Source organism: Amblyomma americanum, chromosome 9 (assembly GCF_052857255.1).
Source record: "Amblyomma americanum isolate KBUSLIRL-KWMA chromosome 9, ASM5285725v1, whole genome shotgun sequence".
Classification (NCBI taxonomy): Eukaryota; Metazoa; Arthropoda; class Arachnida; order Ixodida; family Ixodidae; genus Amblyomma; species Amblyomma americanum.
The window spans coordinates 35,949,421-35,974,203 of NC_135505.1; the positions used below are offsets into that span (position 1 = coordinate 35,949,421).

The 24,783-nt window shown below is 49.2% G+C and overlaps 1 pseudogene; it reads right to left on the minus strand.

The window, feature by feature from the left end:
* Positions 1-21,128: 21,128 nt before the first annotated feature.
* LOC144105823 (U2 spliceosomal RNA) lies at positions 21,129-21,303 on the minus strand (annotated as a pseudogene).
* Between the last annotated feature and the right edge of the window lie 3,480 nt (positions 21,304-24,783).

Genomic DNA, 24,783 nt, shown 5'->3' on the forward strand with positions numbered 1-24,783 from the left:
GTTGATATCGCAATTCCACAGTGTGCTCCCCTTACGTTGCTAATGTTTGCTTTCCCTCAGTTCTCCACAGCACAGATCATTTAAATGTTTTTTGCGGTCTAACAATAGAGTTGTGATTGCTGGTGATTTCAATTCTCATCACGTAATTTGGGGTTTTCGTACTGATGCATGTGGGCAGCTTTTTGGTCATGGATGTCGGCAAGGAACGTGCGTTGCTGTAATAGCCCAGGAGTTACTTTCCTGCGTTCCGACTCTCGGTCTGTCATTAACTTAACATTGGCTGTAAACGGGGTTCCGGCTTCCTCGTGGTCTACAATAAATTGTGGTACTTCCAGTGACCACTTTCCGATATCTTTCACAATAGCAGCTTCTCCCCTAAGGGCGACTGCTTCTCCACAAAAATTCGTAAACCACACACTTTTCAAAAAAATTGAGCAATCTTCTTTCTCCTCCATTGCATAATCTGACAACTTGGTTCGCGCTAACCAAGTTCTCTATTCCGTGTTAGGGGCCTCTGAGCGTACCGTGTTCACGGTGCAGTCTACGGTCAAGAACAAACAGCCCTCCCTGTAGTAGAATGATGGCTATGAGAGAGCATATCGACTTGAAAAGCTGCCTGGAAAACCCTCCCCCATAACCACTGCCCGCGGAATCGGATAAATTAAGAATTTTTCGCGGCTTCATTTAAAATGACCAATGGTAAGGCGAAGGAGGAGTACAATGCGAATTTGAACGGTTATCTATCAAGCCCTAATAACCGCAAAACTTTGCACCGATTCATGGAACGCAACCATAAAACGCCGTCCCCTCAAGTTATGAAGTCAGTGGTGTTAACACCCGAGGATGAAAAAAAAAACCAACTTGACCAGATAGCACAAGGCCTTCCTCAGCGCTTTCAAGCGCGGTTGGTGGTTCTATTCGTACTACCCCCTCCGCCCGCAGACTTCACTGCGGTTACACCCTCTGAATTATTTTCCATTCTTACTGTCCTCAAGCATGCACCACCCGGATGCGACGGGATCTCTATCGGTATGTTGAAGTCTCTTGTGGAAGAGTTTACCTCGGATGCATTGCATATGGTTAATGTGTCCCTGGAGACAGCTTGGCTCCCTCCTGAATAGAAAATTGCCAAAATATTCTTACTTCCCAAAGATCAAAAAAGGGTTTTCTAATTGCTAACATTCCGCCGATTTCCCTTTTGTCTAATTTAGTTAAACTTATTGAACGCATTGTTCACAGCCGTCTTACAGATCACGTTCTCGCAATACAAGCCTTCAGTGCTTCTCAGGGTCTCGTCAGGGTGCTCGATTTGGACCACACATTTAGATTTGGAAAGCAGAATTAGGGTTGCAATGGAGAAGAAAGAGGTCGCGGCTTTAGTCACTTTAGATATAGCTAAAGCATATGACAGTGTAGAGCATTCAATACTATTGATCAAGCTGGACGAAATTCGGCCGCCTTTTTACATTCTTGCATGGGTTCAGGAATTCCTAAAATACAGGCGTTTCTTATGTTCTGACGGTTCCTTTACTTCCGAGACTTTTTACAGACTAGGGGTGTGCCTCAGGGTTCGGTACTGTCTCCTTTACTTTTTAACATTCTTTTGCGAGACATACCAATTCAGGGTGACGTCAAACCGTATGTGTATGCGGACGACATTGCGTTTTTTGCTTCAGCTAGAGACATTCACTCACTTTACCAACTTTTGCAGGCCTACCTCAATGCACTGGAAGTATGGCTGGGCAAGTTACATTTAATTCTCAACGTGAGCAAATCTTCCGTTCTCATTTTTCCTCCAGCATCTCCTCTTTATATATGTCTTCAGTATTGTGGCGCCCAAATCCCGCAAGTTGAGTTCTTAAAGTACCTAGGTGTAATTTACGACTCTCATCTAGACTGGCGACCTCATATCAGAAGTATAGTCCTCAAAGGTGAGTAACCTCTCGGTCTCCTGATGCAAATCAGCAATAAGAAATTTGGTATGCGCAGAGACACCCTCTTATTTCTCTATAAGACTTACGTAAGACAAATTTTAAAGTTCGGTTGCGTTCTGTTCTCCGGTTGTCCTAGATACAAAATTCAACCTCTGGTTCTTTTAAAGAGGCGCGCTCTACGGCTTTGCCTGGGTTTACCAAAATCAGTGGCGAATTGTGTCCTCTTTCTGGAAGCTCGCATACGTGACTTGAACTCTCGCTTCCAGTATCTCACAGTGCGCACCTTCTTACGGGGACTCGAGCCAATGCCTGGAGTGGCTCCTCTAATTTTTTTGACTATCCCCGGTTTGTTTCTAGATAACCATTGGCCGCTTTACAAACTGCCTCAATTTGTGTTTACTGAGCACCTTTTGCCTAGAATTGCAGTTTCGCTTAGGTCTGTGCAAAGCGTCAACAGTTTGCAGGCTGCCCCAGCTGTTTGCTTCGACCATATGCTGCCGCTATATGCAAAGCACTTATCTGCCAACGTGCTAAACGATCTCCTGTAGGAATATCTTTTTCTGTATCCGAGCCATGCTACAATTTTTACAGATGCCTCTCAACAAGGCGAAAAGGCAGCAGTAGGTGTTTATTCCCACACACTAGATTGGAGTTATTCTCTCCGGGTCCCTGATTACACACCAGTTTTCGCTGCTCAATTTATCGCTATTGGTTTGGCTCTACAAAAAGTTCCCAGCAATATTTCTCAATTTATCGTTCTCTCGGACTGCCTCTCAGTCTTGGCTGCACTAGAAAGTTCGTAAACTAGGCTCCTGTACCGATCCCTAATGTACTGTGTACCACGTCATGTCCTAGAGGTGCGCTTTCAGTGGATACCAGGGCACTGTGGCATTACTTCAAATTCGATGGCCGATTTCTTAGCGAAATCAGCCATCAATGGGCCTGTTGCCGAAGTCGTTTCGAACCTCCCCCTTCTGGCCACGTCTCGTTATGAACGTTACCAAATACACCATTACCTGAGCCATGAGTCCATCCTTGATAGAGCGCGCATTTAGAACATTTGAAATTCTCATGGAACATACGTTCCTGCGCATCAAGACAATGTGAGGTTCCATGACGCTGTTGCGCTGTAGGATTCCTCGCCTTAATCTATATTTATGCCGTTCTGGGTTCACGCCGTCGAATCTATGTGCGTCATGCGGGGACGTTGACGCGATAGATAATTTCATCCTCTACTGCCGGCGATATGCACGGCAGAGAATTTCGTTTTTGCAAAATCCTCTCGCTCAATTAGGACTGCCGTTTACTCTTCCCGTCCTCCTCTCCTTCGGCGCAACCGTCAAAGAGCATGCCATTTGGCAGGTGTGTCAGCTTCTTCACAGGTATATCATTGAAACCGGGAGATTTTTGTGCTAACTTCTCGATGCCTTTACTTCCCTCTCAAAATTATTTTATTTCTGATTAATTCTTAAAATTTAGTTTTCCTACTGGCCACGCTTTGTTTCTTGATTTTCATTCCGAATTCCTCAAGCTCTCGCAAAATTCGTGATTTTCTTTTTCTCTCAGAGTCCTCTCAGTTTAAGAGCCGCTTGAGATAAGCCTGGATGAGAATTTTCCTGTTTGGATATGCACCAAACCCTAGCCAATCCCCCACCGTGGGTATGTGCCACCGTATTTGAGGCAACAACAACAACGACTGGCCGCTTTCAGCGCTGCACGCCATTTTGTGTCGCCAGCCGTGAGCTCCATCCCCCTGTAGACCTCCTTCACCCTGCGACGTCACGAAGATGAGGTGGCGTGATGTCAGCAGCGACTTTCGCATGGTAGGCAAAACAGGTTCCGCCTTCCCGTGCCTACCGCAGCTGCCGCCGGCTGCATTATGCCTGCGCACAGCAGAAGCAGAATGTATTGACCAGCTGCGTCACCGTTGGATCCGCGTAGTAGCCTAAAAGGAAATTTAAGTTAGCCTCGATAGGCTTCTCGCAGATAAATACCGCATTAGGAAACGGGCTAACATCAGCACAGTGCGGTTCTAACTGCGCAAAGAAAAAAAGCACATAAGTAGCTTCGCATGCATTTATCACTTTGAGCCGGTGTGCACGGGGCGCCGGCAGATTAACTCGCCCCCAAGGAATGCGTTCTTCTTTAAAAGCACAGCACAGCCTGTATTAATGGCGCATTTTATGGCATTTAATATTTACTTGAAAGTGTTTTTTTTAATGTGACCGACGTAATTATCCGATTCGAGTAGAAAGAACTCTGGTAACTTCTTGCGCGGTCACGTTGGCATGCTTAGAATAGCGTACCATAAGTGTGCTAAAACCCACATGCTTTTTCATTGTATCATACGTGTGTTATGTGTCATGACGCAGTCCATGATCGCGAAAGCTTGTTTGGAAAGAAACCGCCGCAGGCGTGCTACTTGCAAGTACGTAGCGAGATTGAGAGGGGACGCGGCAATGAAAGGATTTTCGGTTATTTATGCATTCGTCATCATCATCATCATCATCATCAGCCCTACTACACCCACTGCAGGGCAAAGGCCTCTCCCATGTCTCTCCAATTAACCCTATCCTTTGCCAGCTGCATCCACCATTTGCCTGCAAACTTCTTAATCTCATCCCCCCATCTAACCTTCTGCCGCCCCCTGCTACGCTTACTTTCTCTTGGAACCCACTCCGTTACCCTTAAAGACCAGCGGTTATCTTGCCTTCGCATTACATGCCCTGCCCAAGCCCATTTCTTTCTCTTGATTTCGACTAGGATGTCATTAACCCGTGTTTGTTCCCTCACCCACTCTGCCCGCTTCCGATCTCTTAACGTTACACCTATCATTTTTCTTTCCATGGCTCGCTGCGTTGTCCTTAACTTAAGCTGAACTCTTTTCGTTAGCCTCCACGTTTCTGCCCCGTAGGTGAGTACCGGTAAGATTATGCTGTTGTACACTTTCCTCTTGAGGGAAATTGGTAAACTGCCACTCATGATCTGCGAGAATTTGCCATATGCGCTCCACCCCATTCTTATCCTTCTACTTATCTCCCTCTCATGATCCGGATCAGCTGTCACTACCTGCCCTAAGTAGACGTATTCCGGCACAATTTCTAGGCTCTCGCTGCCAATTGTGAACTGTTGTTCCCTTGCTAGGCTGTTGAACATTACCTTGGTTTTCTGCATGTTAATTTTTAGACCCATCGATCTGCTCTGCCTGTCTAACTCGTTGATCATGATTTGCAGTTCACCTCCTGAGTGACTCAGCAAGGCAATGTCATCAGCAAATCTCAGATTATTTAGGTATTCTCCATTTATTCTTATTCCCAACTGTTCCCAATTCAGGCCTCGAAATACCTCCTGCAAACATGCGGTGAACAGCATTGGCGAGATCGTGTCTCCTTGCCTGACGCCCTTCCTTATTGGAATTTTATTGCTGACTTTATGGAGGACTATAGTAGCTGTGCAGTTGCTATATATATCTTCCAGTATTTTGACATAAGGCTCTTCTACCCCCTGATTACGCAATGCCTGTATGACTGCTGAGGTTTCCACTGAGTCGAATGCTTTCTCGTAATCAATGAAAGCTATATATAGAGGTTGGTTATATTCTGCGCATTTCTCTATCACCTGATTGATGGTGTGAATATGATCTATTGTAGAATATCCTTTACGAAAGCCTGCCTGATCATTTGGTTGAATAAAGTCTAACGTTGCCCTGACTCTATTAGCGATTACCTTAGTAAATACTTTGTAGGCAACGGATAGTAAGCTGATCGGCCTGTAATTTTTCAAGTCCTTGGCGTCTCCCTTCTTATGAATTAAGATAATGTTTGCATTCTTCCAAGCTTCTGGTACAGTCGAGGTCATAAGGCATTGCGTATACAGGGTGGCTAGTTTTTCTAGCACGATGTCCCCTCCATCCTTCAACAGATCTGCTGTTACCTGATCCTCCCCAGCTGCTTTTCCCCTTTTCATTGCTTCTAAGGCTTTCTTTACTTCATCTTTCGTTACTGACGGGATGACGCATTGCTGTGCACTGCTGTCTTTCTCATTAGCGTTCTGATTACATTGGCTACTGTACAGTTCTGTGTAGAACTCTTCGGCTACGTTAACTATCTTATCCATATTGCTAATGACATTGCCCTGCTTGTCTCTTAATGCATACATCTGGTTTTTACCTATGCCTAGTTTCCTCTTCACTGTTTTTAGGTTACCTCCGTTCTTTAGAGCATGCTCGATTCTCTCCATATTAAACTTCCTTATGTCGGCTACCTTGCGCTTATTTATTAACTTTGATAGCTCCGTTAGTTCTATTCTATCGGTAGTGTTAGATGCCTTCATGTTTTGGCGCTTCTTAATCAGATCTTTCGCCACCTGAGATAGCTTCCCGGTATCTTTTCGAACTGTCCTGCCGCCTACTTCTACTGCGCACTCCGTAATTATTGATGTCAGGTTATCGTGCATTGAATGAACATCAAGATCATCTTCCTCAGTTAAAGCCGAGTATCTGTTTTGCAGCGCTATCCTAAACTCCTGTGCTTTCCCTCTTACGGCTAACTCGTTAATGGTCTTCTTCTTCGCTAGCTTCTTCCGTTCCCTCTTCAAGTCTAGGCTAATTCTAGACCTTACCATTCTATGGTCGCTGCAACGCACCCTTCCGAGGACGGCCACATCCTGAATGATGCCAGGTTTAGCGCATAGTATGAAGTCTATTTCATTTTTAATCTCACCATTGGGGCTCTTCCAGGTCCACTTCCTGTTTTCTCGTTTGCGGAAGAAGGTATTCATGATCCGTAAATTATTTCTATCCGCGAATTCGACTAATAACTCTCCCCTGCTATTTCTAGAGCCTATCCCATAGTCACCTACCGCGTGGTCGTCAGCCTGCTTCTTGCCCACCTTCGCATTGAAGTCGCCCATCAGTACAGTGTACTGCGATTTTACTCTATTCATTGCTGATTCTACGTCCTCATAGAAGCTTTCAACGGTCTGGTCATCATGGCTGGATGTGGGTGCGTAGGCCTGCACCACTTTCAGCTTGTACCTCCTATTCAGCCTAATTACTATAGCTGCTGCCCTCTCGTTAATACTGTAGAACTCCTCTACGTTGCCAGCTATATCCTTATTAATGAGGAAACCCACACCTAGTTCTCGTCTACCCTCTAACCCGCGATAGCACAGTATGTGTCCGTCCTTTAGTGCTGTATACGCCTCACCTGTCCTCCTAACTTCGCTAAGCCCTATCACATCCCATTTAATTCCCGCTAGTTCCTCGAACAGCACTGCTAGGCTAGCCTCACTAGCTAAAGTTCTAGCGTTAAACGTTGCCAGGTTCAGATTCCAATGGCGGCCTGTCCGGAGCCAGAGATTCTTAGCACCCTCCGCTGCGTCACAGGTCTGACCGCCGCCGTGGTCAGTTGCTCTGCAGCCGCTGGGGACTAAGGGCCGAGGGTTAATTGGTTTGATCATAGAAGGTTGTGGCCAAGTACTACACCAGGGTGGCCAAATCCTGCTCTGGTGAGAGAGTGCGTTGTCGGTTCTGGTCACCGAGATAAGGCCGCACTCCAGGCCTGGTTATGCAATTCCATCGACACGCGGATTTTTTTTTTTAAACCCGGTGGAGAATTGCGCGGCACCAGGATTTGAACCCCGGTCCTCTTGCACGCGAGGCGGATGTTCTACCTCTACGCCATCGCTGCCATTTGATATGTAACTAAATTTGGTGCACATATGAAATTACTACGCTAGTTTCAGCAATGCGTTTTATTTTATCCATACCTGGTGCAGTTCTTGGGTAACTATAATTAACACCCTCGTCAAGTCACCCCAATGTCCTATAAAAATAACTGAGTAGAAAGTGCGCAATTTTTTTTATGCGTGCATGTCCACAAAGGCCTGTTCTGTATGATGGCTCTATTAGTTCTTTTTTTATATGATCATGTACTTATGCATGCACGGTTAGATGAAAACGTTTCGTGCAAAAACAACTAACAGTGCTGCACGTGCAAGAAAAAATCGTCATATTTATTACACTCTTCAATGTCTGAGGAATCGTTTGCGACAAACAAAATCATTTTATTTCCATGCATTACGAAATTACGAAAGTGTGAGTGATGCCAATCGCAGAAAATGTGAAAGATTAGAAAACGAACCTTAACGTTTATTCTCTCGTTTTTGGCCTCTTCGCTAGCGCTTTGGTAAAAGAAATGCGGTACTGAACTCAAAGAAAGCCTCAAAGAAATCAAAGAAATTACCTCACAATATTCGACGACCACACATCTAGAAAGCGTAATTTATAAGTTTTACTGAATATTTTGCTATAATTCTTCGTCGCGAAGCAGAAGACCTTTGGACTTACAAAGAAAAAATTCCAGAAATCAGAAATTTTCACCAAATCAGCCAGTTTAACAAGAGGAGAGAGAAGTCGACCTGGCTGGTGCGTGATCCTGCGGCTAAAAACAGCGCTTAAGCGAGACGGAGGAGAATGGGGACACGACGCTGTCCCCACTTTTCGCACAGCACAACACGTAACTGATCACAAGTGTAGGAGGCTGATCACAACTATAGGAGTACGTACATATGCAACGCCTCATCTAAATTAGAGGAGGGGTTCACGTATGCCAACAGACGGTGAGCGCACGGTTTGCTCCGCCTAAACAACGCCAGCACTTTCTCTCACTCCTGTCCAGAAGTAAAATCATTCTTGCTAGAGCAGAGTGTCGAAAACTTTCCATTTTATTCAATGCCTAGCGTAGAAATCAACGGCTGAAACGCTTTCTGGTTACTACTAACCATATATACAATTCATAGTGGCGAACTATTCCTCTGATTACGCCGCACGTGGCCAACGCGAGCTCGTGTACTTCGAGAAATGGTATACTAAGTTGAAAGCCTCAAACATTTCTGTGATTCGCAGAAACTGAAAAATCGCCTAAAAGCCTTGAAACCCCGCGCAAAACACCTCTCCGCAACGCCACTCCCTGACCTTCTGCCTACCGCGAGCCCGCTAGCGACTGCAGCGCCACCTAGTTTGTTTGCAAACATGCAGGATGTCTATAAGGGAGTGGCTCTTCTCCTGGCATCCTCATTGGCTGTGCTAAAGATATAAATAAAGAAGCTATTTATAATAATAACAATAAAGACAATAATAATAATATAAATATGATAATATAATAAAACATTAAATAGTAAAGGGCAAGCAGTAGCCGCGTGTCACGATAATTCGCCGCACATGTGATCATGTACAGCCAATGAGAGGCGAGTGCCGTGAGAATTCAGGGAGCGGAATTCTCACGGCTGCCGAGAGAGTAGCCATGCCCCCCATTTTATTCCATCCCGTGCATCGGAGCCAGTCGAAGACATGTCCAACGAGCCACCCACTCCCGAAAGGTGCACTCGAGGAGCTCCCAACGTAAGAGCGGCCGAACAGTTGGAAGGTACGACGTGTACATCTTCAACCCGCACGGATAAAAGTTTCGATCCCGTAAAGAGCTGTCAGAATACCCGACACGTACGAAAAGCTCGCCGACAATCTCCCAGTTCGAGTTTGGTGCTGCCAGCGAGTCGTCAGGTCCCCAGGCAGGACCAGTTACGCGAACACCGGCTCGGCATCGTGCATCGAGTGCGTCCAACTCCAACGATGCGGCGATCTAACCCAAGGCAACCAGTGGGCGAACGAACGGACCTTCGAGCGCCGGCGAGTCAGCACCGCCCTCGTCGGGTTCATGTGGCTCGAGTTGGGCGGCCCGGCGTGAGTGCAACGCCGCGGCGTGTGCTGTGACTTCCGAGGGCCCCCAAGAGTAGCAGCTGCGGGGACGCTGGGGATCGTGCTGCACTTGATGGCGACGGAAACGCTGACGCCGGCGAGCGACTCCCGGCGAAAGGACTCAAGGGACATGCGCCAGTAACTAAAAGGCGCAGCGGCCGTGAAGTTTCGCTACACATTGTTCATTGATATTTTCTTGCGGAAAAAGATTGATTGATTGATTGATTGATTGATTGATTGATTGATTGATTGATTGATTGATGGGAAGATTTAATTTTCCCATCAGAAAAAAGGCGCCACCCTCCCCGTCCTCCTTTTATTGGTCCTCTCAGAAAAAATAAAAAAAAAACAAATGAAAGAGAGAGGGAGCCCGGACCCGCAGGCCTGGGAAGACGGGCAGTCGTGCGCCCGCCGATTAGAGCAGGGCAGGCAGCCCTTGGCTTGTTGCGGCCTCTTCCGCCAGATGGATGCTGCGTCGCTAAATGGTAGGGTCCGCGCTTCGCAGCAGGGTCTCCCAGGCTTCTCTCCTCACCGTATTTTGTCCCACCCCTGGGCATTATGGGCAAGCTCAAATTGTGTGGTCGAGGGTCCCTCTTGCCCCACAGTGTTTGCACTGATACCTCTCCCTATGCAGGGTATGTTGCTGGGCTAGTTGGTAGTTGTCGAAACTCTAACCTCCCTTACCTCTGGTAGCTCGTGAAACGCCCAAATCATCCGAGTCCGCAACATAGAGACCGTGGAGGAATTTACGATAGCGCTCGCATGTGTAGGAACGCGAGCCAAGCTCATAACTAGCGGCAGCAAAATTGCCATCCAAAATTTTGGAAATGGCAGGATATTATTGGAAGTGGCCAATATCCTCACTCAAAGAACGCTGAATAGTAATTGAAATTTGTTTCTTTGGGGGGGGGGGGGGGGGGGGGCAAAAGAAATGGCGCAGTATCTGTCTCATATATCGTTGTACACCTGAACCGTGCCTTAAGGAAAGGAATAAAGGAGGGAAAGAAGGAAGGAACAAAGAGATGCCGTAGTAGAGCGCTCTGGAATAATTTAGACATCCTGGGGATCTTTAACGTGCCCTGAAATCGCATGTAAAAGATCCCCAGGTGGTCGAAAATATTAGGTGGTGGTGGTGTAAACTTTATTACATACAGGCGAGTTTAGGACGCACATGTCCTTGGGCCCCCGCACGGTCTCACTGCCCTCAAACGTTCATGTCCCGGAGGCTCATGACGCTGGCAGCCCGGTCTGTGGCGATGGCTTGCTTGGCTGGGTCCTCGGAGCGCAGTAGGGTCTCCCAAGCTTCCCAAGTGGTAAGGTGCTCCAGGCCCCGCGGAAGAGGATCCGCCGGGCAGAGGAAAAGGATATGATCGAGAGTGGCTTTGGGGCGGTGGCAGAGGGTACAGGAGGGGTTTGTGTGGACTTGGTGATGGCGCGAGCGCATATAAGGAACATTCAGTTAATTTGCACACCTGCGCACGCTGCCATACCTGGTAACGAGGCGTCTCACGAGCTAACCCAAGCTCTCGAATTTCGGGTAGCCGTCGAGTCCCCCCCCCCTCCCCGCACAGTGGGCATACGACGAGCGTCTGCCAAATTACAGGGAAACCGTGGACCATTATAAATTGGGCCGTGTACTGGTACCCCCGCCAGATGTTTGCCTAAATAATAGAGAAGATGTTGCGTGGAGGCGGCTCCAATCTAATACTTGTAGGCAAAGAAGAATGGGTGGTTGTGAGTAAGTGAAAGGTGCCTTGAATTACTCACTTCTTGTGGACACCAGAGCCACGCCGTGAGGGAACGGGTAAATGAGAAGATCAACGGAGCCAGAAATAACCAGTGATGTATCGGAGGATTCTGGAATATTTTGAACCACCAGGGGTTTTCAACGTTCACTTATAGCGCAGGGCGGGAGGCAGTACATGGGACTACATCATCCGCATGAGAAATCTCTATTGCGCGTCAGGGACCATTTCTCTCTCGACTAGGACCAGGCCCAACCTCAACGGAAAGTGATCGTTTAGCAACACTGGTCCTGGACTGAGTTCTGCCCTAATCGACTCGACCGGAATTTATAGTTTCCGTGTGAAAGCGGTCTCATACAAGGGCATTCTGAGACTATTAGCAACGGATTCTATGCCAATTTAAAGGAATATGGACACCTAATTTTGGTGGCATGTTTTCTTCCCTGGAGTGATGCGGAAGGGACTGTTACTACCAGCCGCGGTGGCTCAGTAGTGGCGCTCGTCTACTGATCCGAAGTACCTGGGTTCGAACCCGACCCTGGTGGCAGCATTTCTATGGAGGCGAAACGCAAAGGCGCCCGTGTGCTGTGCGATGTCAATGCACGTTAAAGATCACCAGGTGGTCGAAATTATTCTGTAGCCCTCCTTTACAGCACGCATTTCTCGCTTTCTTCTTTCACTCGCTCTTTTATCTCTTTCCTTACGGCGCGGTTCAGGTTTCCGCCGATATGTGAGAGAGATAGTGCGCCTTTTCCTTTTCGTATATAAAAATAATTGGCTTTTTTGAGGGGAAAGGAAATGGCTCAGTATTTGTCTCATATATCGTTGGCTGCGTTTTTATCGAGGAAAAACGGTAAGGCGCCCGTGTGCTGTGCGATGTCAGTGCACGTTATAGATCCCCTGGTGGTCTAAATTATTCCGGAGCCCTTCACTACGGCACCTCTCTCTTCCTTTCTTCTTTCCCTCCCTCCTTTATCCCTTTTCGTATATGTAATTGGTTTTGGGGGAAAGCAAATGGCGCAGTATCTGTCTCATATATTGTGGGACACCATAGGGGAAAGCATAAAGGAGGGAGAGAAAGAAGAAAGGAAGAAAGGGGTGCCGTAGTGGAGGGCCCCGGAATAATTTCGGTCACTTGGGGATCTTTTATTGCAGGAGACCGCCAGGGGGCGTCGAGGAGTACGGACGCGTTTCACGTCGGCTTCGCGAAATCAGTGATTTCATGGCGGATTTTTTCCTACGTTGACCGTAAATGTCCTTGAAACCTGTTTCCTAAGGTGCAAGCAACCCGAGGATACGACATTTGTGCCTGTAAGTGCATCTTTAAAGCCTATATCGTCACTCCAAGTTCGCCAGCGCTACACGCTACGATAGGCCTACTTCGACCGGGAAGGCGGCGACCGGCGAGCTCCCGCCATCGCCGACCGCGCCCGGCTCCACGATGACGATGGAAGTGGCGGTGGTGGGAACCGACATCGACCCCAAAGAAACCGAAAAAGAAGAATGGATTATGCGACTGAAGAAGCGAGCGGAAAAATTGGAGAACAACGAACGCCACCTAGGACACCCACATGGTGCCGGAGACGCGGCGGCAGCGAACGCCGCCACTGTTGCGACGACCGACGGCAGCGACACGAGAGCCTACAGAGAGGCGGGACGAAAACTCGCTGAACGTTCAATAGCCTCAGACCTCCCGAGACTTCCGGCGACCGGATGGAAAGTGGTTCTGCGTCCCAAAGAAGGACTCACAATGCTGAAGAGCACCACCGAGATGAGAATTGCGGCGGCCATCAGGGAGAACGCCGGAATCAAGGACGAGGAGGCACTGAAGGACAGACTAGCTATAAACGCCAAGCAAGGAACGATTACCTACCACTCGCCTAGCTACGAAACCGCGAGGAAGGTGGAGAAACTTGAAACTGTCAAGATCGGAGACAAGGAACGCGGTGTGACCACCTACATGAACGCACCAGAGAGTTGCGGCAGGGGAGTCATCCATGGAATTGATGTGGAATACACACACAAGTATGTACTAGAAGGACTGAACATTAACGGATTCAACCCTCTAGTCATAGATGCACGAAGAATGGGGAAGACTAAATCTTTCCTAATCACCTTTGAAGAAGAGAAAGTACCACGCAGAGTAGTCTTGAGCGGAATCACTTTCAAGTGCTTTCTATACAAGAAACGCTATGAGGTCTGTTACAAGTGCGGAGGACTTGGCCACCGCTCGGACGTCTGCGACAGTGAGGTGACCAAGTGCCGCGGCTGTGGCATGACATCGCCCCCCGAGGGACACCAATGTACACCGCAGTGCCAACTATGTGGCAAAGAACACTACACCGGGGACAAGAGGTGCAAAAATCTCTTTCGCACCCCTTATATTGTCAAGAAACGCCAATGGGAAGCCAAACAGGAGGCTGAAGAAGCGAAGCAAGAAGACCGAAGGAACAGCCGCTCCCGTGATAGATCCGGCAGCAGAACGAGGTTTCGGTCAGAGTCGTTCCCCCGGCTACAAACCGGACAGCAACAGCCACGCAAGGAGCAAGCTGCAAAGGTGAGCTGGCCAGCTAAAGTTTCCCAGGACTCCGAGACAGTTAAGGAATTAAAAGAACTTATTAAACAGCAGGCAGATCAGATTAAGACTTTAACTGATTATATTAAGAAGCAAGAAGAGCGGATCAAAATGCTAGAAACGACAGCTAAACAACCCGAGGAAAACAAACCGCAACAGGAACAGGCAATGGCGCCTATGCAAGTGGAGCAGGATAGAGAGGTTGAGACAGAGAAGGTTGAAAAACCCCCTTCAAAAAAGAAACGTACCAAAGAGTCGGATCTTGAGACCAAATTCGAACAACTAAACGACAAACAACAACAGGACATGAAACTACTGAACGGAACACTAATGCAATTCATGAAACAAGTCACAGAAACGATCAGAGCAGAATTTGCAAAGCGAGACGCTGCTCTCACGGCGGAATTTGAGAAAAGGGACCAATGGATATACGCGGAATTCCAAGCAACCAAAAATGCCTTGGCCAAAGAACAATAATACTATCTGGCAGTGGAACTGTAGGGGCTTTCTGCGTAAACGGGCCGTTTTACAATCGTTCCTTGCAAACGGAGACAAACCCGAAATTATAGCTTTACAAGAGTGCGGGAAAAACGCGAAGCTGCCCGGTTACAAATCGTACCCGGGCCGAGGGGACAACACGCAGGTTGCCACCCTTGTCAAACGCAACGTTACCGCGCTGCAGCACGAGACAGGGCACGTCCAATTAGATCACACTCTAATCGAAATGATACCGCGTAAGCGGAGAGAGAAAAGCCTATTCGTCTTAAACGTATACAGCTCTCCGAAACAGAGAAAGGATTGCGGCTTCGACAGGCTATTCGCAAAAACGAAACAGATAGCGGGCAAAAACCCTATCGTCATTGTCGGGGACTTTAACGCTCATCATCCCGCATGGGGATACAAATATACGCAAATCAAGGGCAGAGAACTCTGGGACAGCATTCTCCACAATGAGCTCATCTTGATCACTGACCCCATCAAACCAACAAGACAGGGCAATAGCGTGAGTAGGGACACTACACCTGACTTAACACTCACCGGAGGCCAAATCACGGCAAGGTGGTGTAACACGGGGGAGGACCTAGGAAGCGACCACAAAATTATTGAGATTGTGGTAGAAGACGGACCGCCCACACCGAGACCCAAAAAGGTCGCAGCGGTAAATTGGGATCTATTCAGGGCGAACCTTCCTACCCGAGACGCAATCAGGGACATAGAATCTTGGGGCACAGACCTTCTCGCAGCAGTTAAAGAAGCCACCGAAGAGGTGGAAGCAGACGAAACGCAAGAGGAGGTAGACAGGCGTATGATAGGCCTGTGGCGCAAGAAAAGGGAGCTAGAAGAAAACCTTGCTCAAAACAAGGGGAACAGAAACATACGTAAGCTCCTAGCCAAACAGAACAGAGATATCGAGGAGCACGCGCTGAACTTAACCAGACAAAACTGGGGTAGTATCTGCGAGCAGATGGACCGCAGAATCAGCAACGCCAACACGTGGAAAATGCTCAGACATCTCTTAGACCCGGACAAGACAAAGTATGAGGCACGACAACAACTACAGAAACTCGTATATAAATACGAAGGCACTAGCGATCAACTAATCTCTGAAGTGAGGGACAGGTACTTCAGGTGCACAACACCCACACCCCTCCCCGATTACAAGGGCGCAGAGAATCCTCTTCTAGATGGGCCCATCACCATCGGAGAGGTTAGGGCGGAGTTGAACAGACTCAGAACTAAAACTGCGGCAGGTCCAGACAGAATCAGCAATCGCATGCTGAGGAATTTGGATGATGCATCAATTAGAAACCTAACAGCGTACATGCAGGAATGTTGGGACAAGGGCCGAATACCACCTTCGTGGAAAGAGGCCAACCTAGTCCTTATTCCAAAACCAGGTAAGAAACTAAGCCTCGAAAACCTGAGGCCCATTTCGCTTACCTCATGTGTAGGTAAGCTAATGGAGCACGTTATTCAAACGAGGCTAAACAGATTCCTAGAAGAACAAAAGCTTTACCCCGACACAATGATCGGATTCAGGACACATCTTTCTGCATGCGATGTTATGCTTCAACTTAAAGAACAAGTGCTAGACAACGAAACAGCTGATACCAGAGTAATAGTCGGCCTTGACGTGGCCAAAGCTTTTGACAACGTTGACCACGCAGCCATACTAGAACGCTTAGAAACTCTAAATGTAGGGGGAAAGGTATACAACTACGTGAAGGACTTCCTTTCAAACAGAACAGTTACTATCAGCCTAGGAGGGAAGGAAGAGAAAGGCATAAGGCTGGGCAACAAAGGTACTCCCCAAGGCTCGGTCCTATCACCGACACTCTTCAATATTGCAATGATTGGCTTACCACAGCAATTGACGCGTATAGAAGGGCTCAACCACACAATATACGCGGACGACCTCACCCTCTGGGTTACCAGAGGCAGTGACGCGCACATCGAAGGTACCCTCCAAAGAGCGATCGAGGAAATTGAGTCGTACCTAAAACAAGTAGGACTCAAATGTTCTGCCGAGAAATCTGAAGCGCTCTTCCTCGGCCCACAAAAGAGACAAACAAAGCCCCATGAACATGGGATAACGCTAACGGTAAACGGGGACAAAATACCATCAGTGGAGATGATTAGAGTACTGGGTCTTAGGATACAGACAAACGGTAAGAACACCGAAACGATACGAAAACTCGAATCGAGTGTAAGCCAGACGTGTAGGCTACTCAAAAGAATAGCAAATAAACACGCGGGAATGAAGGAGACGAACCTCTTAAGACTAGTTCAGTCATTTGTAATCAGCAGAATCACATACGTGGCACCATACCTACGGCTAGCCAAAGCAGAAAAAAACAAGATTGAAATCCTAATTAGGAAGGGCGTCAAAACCGCTCTGGGCCTCCCCCCGTACACATCCACCCAGAAAATTCTGAACATGGGGATTTCAAACACCCTAGACGAGCTCATTGAGGCTACCAGAGTAGCGCAACAACAACGACTTCTACGCAGCCATTCGGGGCTAAAAATACTAGAAAAGCTAGGCTTCGAACCTCGAGCGCGGCTCAAACACACGGAGAATATTCCAACAGACATAAGGAACAAAATCAGAATCCCACCACTCCCAAGGAATATGCATCCGGTACACCATGAGGGTAGGCGAAAGGACAGAGCGAAAGCTCTGCAGAAAAAATTAGCTAATAGACAGGACGTGGTTTACACGGACGCGGCGGAATATGAAGGCAGAACGGGTTTCGTAGCCCTGGCGACCAGGGAGGGCGGAGACCGAGTCTCGTGCTGCAGCACCCAACAGAGTGATGCAACAGCGGCTGAGGAGGTAGCCATTGCGCTGGCTTTAACTCAACGGAATGTTAGGGTGATTATAACAGATTCCAAATCGGCTATCCGCAACTACAACGCAGGCAGGGTATCTGTCGAAGCAGTCAAAATTCTCACAGCCGGCCCGACACCGGCAGAACTAATTAACCTTGTTTGGACTCCGGCCCACGAGGGCCTCCGGGGAAACGAGACAGCGCACGCATTGGCCCGAGGACTCACACACCGGGACCCCAATGCGGTCTCGTCGAGTAGAGAGTCCCTTCAGACGAGCGAGGAGCTGAACACGTACCAAGATATTCTTAACCATTACAGATTAGGAAGACAGACATTACCTGGAGCATGCAAGGGCCTCAGCAAAAAGGAAGAGGTCATATGGAGAAAGTTACAGGCGGGAGTTTTTCCGAACCCACTCGCACTAAGCAGATGGCATCCAGCGATCCAAGACCCCAGGTGTAAACAGTGTAATGAAATAGCAGACATGATCCACATGGTGTGGACATGCCCTAGCCACAACGAACCAGACAGGAATATAGAGTCCTGGGAGGCTTTAATGGCCAGCCAGAAAGAAGAACAAAAAGAAGTCATCCGTCTGGCCCTGGACACCGCTGAATCCCAAGGGATCCCAGCCTGCTGAAAGGGGAGGAAGATGACGGCGGTCAAGACTCGTCTTTTTCGCCCTCTGATTCCTTGACGGGTGCAAATAAAGTTATTTCATCATCATCATTGCACTGACATCGCACAGCACACGGGCGCCTTAGTGTTTTGCCTCCATAAAAACGCAGCCGCTTTTTCGTAAAAACAAATTTTGAAAACACTACTACGCCCGAGTCATCATGTGATGGGCGCCTCGACCGCCAAATAATTTCTAATCAATTTTTTCTGCCATGTTGCTCCGGTTTTTCACTCAGTCCCTGCTTTAGCCCTTCACTAGGGCACGTCTTTCTTCCTTTCTTCTCTCAGTCTCTCCTTTATCCCTTCCCTTACGGCGCGGTTTAGGTGTCCGCCGAGATGTGAGACAGATACTGCACCATTTCCTTTCCCCAACAACCAATGTTCTGCTCCGGTTTCGGTTTCAACAGCCGCATGATGGCTGTGACGTCAAAGAGTGCTTTTGTGTCGCGTGAGGCATGGAAAAACGTCCATATAATCGCTGCTTGATACTTTTCATTTAATTCAGTGCTGAAGCCAGCCTAAAGAGCCGTGAAGACAACGAACGTGGAAGCAGCGATTGCAGTTTTTTCATGTCTCACTTGACCTTAAGCACACGTTGACGTCACAGTGCTCATTCGGCTGTTGATACCGAAACAGCCCGAGAAAGCAATGTGATTATAAATTATTTAGTGGTTGTTGGTGAATATCATATGTAATCCATGTATAATAATGCCTTGCGAGTCATTATGAACGAACAAAAAAACACGCTCCAAAAAGCAAGGCGTCTATAGTCCTTTAAGTGAGAACTCAGAGGAAAAACAATTGAGATACACGGCTCTTTACCTCACAACTCTGGATCACCTGCGAAATCTGCTGGTGAGCTTAATGTGCGCAGCCCACTGGAAAGCCCTCACCGATTTCTTCTTTGCCCTGTATTCTTTCACGGTGCTGGAAGAAGACTATTTCCGGCGAACTTAAACACTTTTTGTTCGTTTTGGAGCGCGCAATATTCCTAGAGTACTCTCAATTTTGGTGTCAAGTGTCTGCCGCTTCGCCCTTCAGGCGATCTTAAATTTCTATATAGCACGCATGCTCGCGCTGGCTTGTGTTGTGGTGAAAGCCTTTTATTGCTTCGAAAAGAGTTGCAGGGAGGACTGAATTGACCGGCTGCAAGGGGCCGGCCTTCACAAAATCTAAGTGGGGTCCCTAGTGCGAGGCCCCAGTGGCGTCGCCCACTGCCCGCACTGCGCGCACAAACAGGGCCTTTTGAATCGGTAGGTCAGTGGAGCCGAGTACGGTTGCCTTCCGGTCCACCCGGCTGGGATTGGAGTGAGGCGGAGTGTCAGGGTTGAAGGGGCAGGCCCATACCACGGGGCAGGTGTCCGAAGACCTATCCACACAGTGCGGACAGCTGCCCGAGAAAGAAGGATCGAAGTTTTTCAGAGCTAAAGGGCACAGCAAAGTTTCAGTACACAGGCGGAGCATAAGTCCCGCTCCTCCGCCTTTGAAAGACCTTTACACGAGCGGGGATACAGGCCGTGGCCAGATTGATATACTAAAACAAGGTCTTTGATGGAGTAAGCCGGAGTGAATTCGAATTCCTGATCGTTGGGGTCGGAGGGGAATGCCCGTTAATTGAGCGCGCCGGAGGCGGCGTCAGCTCCCTCATTTCCCTCGAGGACCCTGTGAGCATGAGCCGAAAAGATATTCTAGTGACCGGGGTATCCGGTGTGGACGCTGCTTTGGAGAAGGCAGTACGCTGGCCCTGCCGGACCAGTTCCCGCTCTCCTACCTCTACTGTCGTCGCCTCATCACTTCGTCATTTCAATACAGATGACATGTCGAACGTTTTCGCACGTACTTCTTCAGCAGCCGCCATTGTGCAGGTTCGTTAGCGGGTAGAACCAAACAGGGCCGAATTTATTCCTCGTGTGGCATCGCCCAACGGAGATATCCAACCGCCACTGGCAATCGCCCGCGCGATGAGAACTCCGGACTATAAACGCACCTTTATATTGTTGCGGGAAAGAATATATTTACAGTTATTTACAAAAACGAATGAACAGCTACGGGTGGCACTCAGAACACAGCCAGAGATGAGTTCTCGTCTTCTTCCTCGTCCACTCGTTCACTCGCTCAATGTCGTCGTCGTCGTCTACCCGCTGCAATATTTTATAGCAGAAATGCGGCGTTTTAAATAATAATAATTGGTTTTTTGGGGAAAGGAAATGGCGCAGTATCTATCTCATATACCGTTGGACACCTGAATCGCGCCGTAAGGGAAGGGATAAAGGAGGGAGTGAAAGAAGAAAGGAAGAAGACGTGCCGTAGTGGAGGTCTCAGGTTTAATTTAGACCACCTGGGGATCTTTAACGTGCACTGACATCGCACAGCACACGGGCGCCTTAGCGTTTTTCCTCCATAAAAACGCAGCCCCCGCGGTCGGTTTCGAACCCGGGAACTAGTTTGAGTTACTTCATTTTGGAGCCGGAGCGTCGCCCACAGTGACTTCTCTTTTCGCATATTGAAAAAAAAAACAAAAGAAAACTTGCTTACGTTGCGTTTTTAAATGATGCTTGGAGAGTAAGGTAACTGCTTTTTTCTCCTGTTCGTATCTCAGATACTCATACTTCTCACACAAAAGGCTTTAAAATAGTGTGTCCTCCTGATAGCTTGGTCAGGTATACAGGTTTACTGTTGTTCATGACCTGGAAGAAAATGAATTCATATAAGGTACCGCAACCGAAAACAATCTCCTCTGCGCTAAAAAAACAGTTATCCCCTTGTGGTGCGGTGACTCAGTTACCCGCCACGGTGGCTCAGTGTTTAGGCGCTCGGGTTACCGGGTTCGAACCCGACCGCGGCGGCTGCGTTTTTATGAAGGCAAAACGCTAAGGCGCCCGTGTACTCCGTGATGTCAGTGCACGTTAAGGATCCACAGGTGGTCGAAATTATACCGGAGCCCTCCCCTACGGCACCTCTTCCTTTCTTCTTTCATTTCCCCTTTATCCCTTCTCTTAAGGCGTGATTCAGGTGTCCGGGGATGTGAGAGACAGATACTGCGCCATTTCTTTTTCCCAATCGGAATATCAAAAAAGAAAGATTAGGAAATTCGCTTGCGCTATAATATGCCCCAGGCCGATCCCGGAGGCAGTACAATACCGTGCCAACCCGTGGCGGAGTGCTTCAGGCACTCCGCCATATTTCCAAAAATAATTTTATTATCTTGGGTCCAAATGGGGCCCGTAGCAGATATTAAACCAGAACATACCAACTTTAACTTAAGGATTCTGCAGTTGAGCTTTCGTTTCGGAAATATCTCCGAATGATAAAGAAAAAATTTGAGGACGCTTAACATTTGCCTTTAAGAGTGGAACTTGACAGCATGTTGCAGCACTGCAAAGGAGTCCACGGAACGCCATCGCCCGTTCGGCGCGACGCCTTGCCCGTTGGACAAATCACTCTGCTATGTGCGGTGAAACGGACGCGCGCAGGGGCAAACCACGTATAAGCGCTGTCAGGCGCCTTGCCGGAACGCGCGGGACTCAAGTTGCAGTCGTAGTTTATCGGCACATCGTTCTCGAAAAACCCGGTGCCACGAACGCAAGCATAGCTTCCGTGCCGAACGAACGGGCAGCAAACCGCAACCTTCGAGGTGGTGCTGGTGGTGAAAGCATTTATTAATGATAGAGGGAGGTGTTGAGGGTCGTGACCTGAAGGGTCACGCCCTTACAACCACTAGGTGGGATGCTTAGTCAGGCACCCCATTGGCTGTTGCCGCAGTCCGGGCGCGCTACGTTAGGGCGCTTTCAGCCTCGAGGGTGCAGCAGCTGGACAAGGTCGCTTCCCAGTCCTCTCGGGTGGGGTTTAGGATGGGGGTAGGGATGGATTCTGCTGGCAGGCCCACACCATGTGGTAGGTGTCAGACACCTCCCCACAGGGTGAGCACCGCCCGTCGAATTGAGGATCGAAATGCTTTAGAGTTGCCGGGCGCAGCATTGTGTTAGTGAGCAGGCGCCGGAGTATCCGCTCGTTGGCCTTCCCAGCCCTTTGCATGGGGTGGGAAGAGTTTGGTGCGTGGATTTGTAATAATCGCATATTTACTTAAAAGTGTAAACCGGATGGAAATCAGAGTCCTGGTCAGCATTGAGTACCGTGGGAAATGCCCGGAGAGAGAGCGCGCGCGGGCGGCGGAGTCAGCTGCCTCATTTCCGCGGAAGCCTTGGTGACCTGGAGCCCAAACGAGAGATCGGTACGCAAGATCCGAGTTCCGGCTATAATTTTGGTATATGCGATAAGCCGGGGGAGAAGCCCACCCTTGCTCGACGTTTCGACAAGCCCTTAGCGAGTCGGTTATTATGTATTTCGAGGAGAAATCGGAGGCTGCCAGGGCGATGACAACCTCTTCTGCGTGAATTGCTGACTGGGCCTTAAAAGCAAGGCCGTCTACTATTTTGCCTTCGTGGACGACCGCAGCCGTGTACCATCCCCTGGGGTCCGGGCTGGAGGCGTCCACGTATAAGACTCCTGGTTTGCTCCCAAAATGGGGGTGCAAGGCTTCCAACTGCGCCAGGCGCCTGCAATTATGGTCCTGTTCGGACATGGTGGGGAAAGGCCGCACGTGGAGGGCGCGTCTCCAGTGTAGGGGAAGGCGGCATCTCTCCTCTGTGAATTGGGTGTGCTGGATGTGAAGACGGGCTAGAAGGCGGCGACTTGACCCTGTCTTTGGGAGACCAGTGTACTGGTTATTGAGGTATGCATCCCGCAAGCTCTGTAATAAATGAAAGTGTGCATCATTCCCCAGTGTCATGAGGTGACTAGTAGAGGTAGAGACCGGGAGGTCCAGCGCTCATTTCATGATTTTGCGAAGGATGACCTCAAGGGCATCTCTTCTTCCGGTTTCCGCAGGTGGAGGTAGGGAGTCGAATACATGATTCGACTGGTCACGAATGAGTTCGCCAGCCACAAGGCGTCTTTGCATCGTAACCCACCACGCTTGTTAGAAACCCGGCTGACCATGCGGCCCACCTGGTCCCCCACATGCCGGAGCTTGGCGAGTGTTATGTCGCAGCGTCGCTGGTTGTGTATGAAGAGTTCGAAGACTATGATTTCGTTGGATTCATCAATGGGACCGCTTCGCAAGGAGAGATGGATTTGCGATTGGGACCGCTTCGCAAGGAGAGATGGATTTCTGTCGAGCATGTGCGCGAGGGGCGCAGATGCACGAATTTCTATTTCTGCGGGGAGCTTTGCAGACCACAGTCTCGGGCATAGCGGTCCACTATGATGGCGGGCGTTTGCAGGCTGGTCTCCATGTCCCCTAGGCGGCCTTGCGTAGCCCAGAGGTTGATGTCGTCGGCGTCCAGCGCGTGCTGGACCCCTTCGACTGCACCCAGCAGGGCAGGTAGGCACATCGTGGCTATGTTGAATAGTAGAGGGGACATCACCGCGCCTTTTGGAGTGCCCTTCGTGCCCAGCAAGAAAGGTCCATGCTCTTGGGTCCTGTAGTCGGATGTAGGATAGTTTGTCCGTGAGAAACTGTTTCACGTAATTGATGGTATTGGTGCCGCAGTGAGTTTGTCTCAAGTGTGAGAGTATGACCTCGTGGGTTACGTTGTCGAACGCTCGTTTCAGGTCGAGCGCGAGGACAATTTTGTCGTTTTGGGAATGTGTGATGGGGTCAAAATTTCACGGTCGATTTGGAGCAGGACATCTTGTGCCAATCTGTGTGGGCGAACCCCGAACATGGTGTCTGCGAAGGTGTTGTGTTGTTCGAGGTATTCGGACAGACGATCCCGAACCATCGTCTTCATCAATTTGCCCACACACAAGGTGAGAGAGGTGGGGCGAACGTTGTCAGTGTCGATTGGTTCCCGGCCTTCGGGATGAATGTGACAAGGGCCGTCTTCCAGTCAATGGGGAGGGGGTTACCCCCGTCCAGATCGCGTTGATGTAATCTAGAAGGCATTGGTATGTTGAATCAGAAAGGTTCGCCTAAAGCTTGACGGTGACCTTGTCCCGGTCCGGCGCGGTGCCCCTCTTTATTTTGGCCAAACTGGCCCGCAGATCGTGAAGCTGGAAAGGCTTGTCCAACTCCGAGTTTTCCCTGCCTGCGTAGGAGTAGGCCGATCTTCGGGCGTCCTGAGTTGTGCACAGGTAGCGATCCCGGAGTGCCTGTGCCAACTGCGTTGTATTTCCTTGTACTGAGTGCATTGCTTTGTGAAGTTGCTCCTGCGTTTCTGTGCGGGTATGTGTTGGGTTGATGAGGGCTCGGAAGAGCGGCCACGTGTTGCGGCTCGGCATCTGCCTCGCTGCCGTGTTGCAGCGGTCCACCCAGTTACAGTCAGCGAGTTGGGCCGCGTACTCTGCTGCCTGCTGGGTGACGTCCGCAATGCGCGCTTTAAGCTTCTTGTTGTGTTTCTGGCTCTTCCAGCGGTGCGTAAGGCAGCGACGCGCTTCCCAGAGGTGGAGGAGGTGGTTGTACACGTCCGTGACCACCTCTGCGAGCTTTTCGTGGTGAACGTGCTTTGGATGTCCGCTGTGTTGTTCGCCGCTCACGGCGTGATTCCTGCGTGCCCGCACGGCCCCACTTTGGCCGAAAGAGACGAGCGAGAGACGCTGTAGTCGCCCGCCATCTGTTGGGGCAGTGGCGTGTTTTGGGAGTAGGAGGAGGAGGAGGGATTTTTCGCTCACGGCCGACGCCGACGACACCGGCTTTTCTGCAACACGGGACCCTTAACGCTGTCGCGTTAATATGTTGAAAATTGTGCGTTTTTAAGATTT